The sequence below is a fragment of the Chiloscyllium plagiosum genome, chromosome 25 (genome assembly GCF_004010195.1).
Source record: "Chiloscyllium plagiosum isolate BGI_BamShark_2017 chromosome 25, ASM401019v2, whole genome shotgun sequence".
In the NCBI taxonomy this organism is placed as follows: domain Eukaryota; kingdom Metazoa; phylum Chordata; class Chondrichthyes; order Orectolobiformes; family Hemiscylliidae; genus Chiloscyllium; species Chiloscyllium plagiosum.
The window spans coordinates 8,078,582-8,080,802 of record NC_057734.1 but is presented as its reverse complement, the minus strand read 5'-3'; positions in this window follow the sequence as shown (position 1 = coordinate 8,080,802).

The following is a 2,221-nucleotide window of genomic DNA, read 5'->3' as shown; positions in this document are numbered from 1 at the left end:
AGTCAAGAGTGTGGTGCTGGAAAAGCACAGCAGATCAGGCAGCATCTGAGGAGCAGGAGAATCGACGTTTCGGTCATAAGCCCTTCATCAGGAATGTAGGTGCACAAGGCATTAGGATGTCAAGTGGAATTTTGGCATTTATTGTTAAAGGAATAGAGCTTAAAGTTGGGAGGTAGGAATAAATTACTGCAGATGCAGGAATCTATACTGGAAACATCAAATGCAGCAGATCGCAGCAGGTCAGACAGCATCCGTGGAGAGAGAGCAAGCTAACATTTCAACTCTAGATGAATTGTCATCAGAGCTCTGTCGGATGCTGTCTGACCTGCTGTGATCTTCAGCATTTGGTGTTTTCAATAAACTTGGCAAGTGCTCCTGCTGAGACCAGACTGAAGTACTGCATACAGTTTTGGTCTCCTTACTTGAGGAGGAATAGAATTGCATTGAAGGCAGTTCAGAGGAAGTTCACAAGACTGATTCTGGAGACGAGGGCTTGCCGTATGAAGAGAGATTGAGCAGTTTAGGCTTACACTCTCTAGAGTTCAGAACAATGACAGAAGATCTAATTGAGATATAGAAGATGCTAAAAGAGATTGAAAAAGTAGACATAGAGGGGATGTTTCCTCATGTACGGCAATCTAGAATGAGAGGTCATAGTTTTAAAATAAGGGACAGCAAATTTTAAACAGAGATGAGGAGAAATTACTTCACTCAAACGATTTTGAACCAGTGGAACTCACTACCCCAGAGCGCAGTGGACACCAGGACATTGAGTGAGTTTAAGGAGGAGATAGATTTTTACCTAGTTATGGGTAAAAGGGTTATGAGGAGCAGGCAAGAAAGTCAAGTTGAGGCTGAGATGAGATCAGCCATGATTGTATTGAATGCCAGGGCAGCCTTGAGGGGCTGAATGGCCTACTTTTGCTCCTAGTTTCTATGTTCTCATCAAGTGCTGGCTACCTGCAAATGAAACAGTGCTAAAGGAGGCGGGGCTATTTAGGAGGTTAATTTGGACATGTATGTTCTAGTGAACAATGATTTACACCAAAGCTTCAAAAAAAACCTTGATGCCACCCTTCGATGCCTGGGGGTCATGCTTAGCGTTGGCCCCATTCTCACCTTCCTGTGACATGTTCTGAGCAGAGGGAAAGCCTGGGAATGGCACCTGCCCACCATATCAAGGTGCCCTCAGTTTATACACCCCACTTTCAGGCATCTCCTGGCACCAACTGATTGATCTCCATGCTAACCCCCAGAGTAGTAGTGTGCTTTAAACTGGAAAACAGTGTCATAGCGCTAGTGATGGTGCAGGGGATTCAGAAGGGAGTTTGGACATCAGCTTTTGGATCCTGGATTGGAAAGGCAGACTGCATACTGTTTGTGGAATCTTGCTGTGCACAAACTGGCTACTGCATTTCCTGCATTACAAAACTGACTACACATCAAAAGTGGTTCATTGACTCTCAGCACTTCTGGACTTCAGTGACTATGTGATGCAATTTTCTTTTCATTGCACTAATGGCCTTCACATGATTAACTTACTACAAGACCTTGTTTAGGTGACAACATTCCCCAGGTTGCCTCTGTTAGCTCCTAGCTTCCTCATGTTACCTGCTCCTGCTGGCAGTTTAACCTATCACCACCAGTGAAAAATTTACCAACAATCAAACTTGGTCCATTCTTCTGAAGGAGCGTTACATTCTTATCCAAGATTCAAGATGGCGTTGCAGTGTGGTGACATTTTGCAAGCTGTCTGCAGCAGATCTTACTCTTGCAGTACAGGCCTGATGGACTGAATGACCTTTTCTGCTCCCTAACACCTCTGTGATTCTGGGAATTCCCTTCAAGAGCTTTTAAGAATTCAATAGCGTCATCAAGAAGTCCTCTGTTTGAATAGGAAACCAGATCATCTAACTCACCAATAATATCCAGTAGCACAGTTCACGCCTCTGAGTAATTTCCAAGGTTCTTGCTTTTGATCCCACTAAAGGAGTGCTCCATTGTCTGAGATGCCATTTTTTTGAATGCAACATTAAATGAATACTCTATCTGCCAGTTCAGGTGTTTGTAAACGATCCCTTTAGCATTATTTTTGGACTAATGGAGTCTAGTGTTGTATTTTCAGATACCACCACTGCCAGTGTTTGGGTAATTCACCACTGCCAATCTTCTTTCCTCTAATTATCAGTAATAAAGGATAGGTCACATTTGTCTTACATAA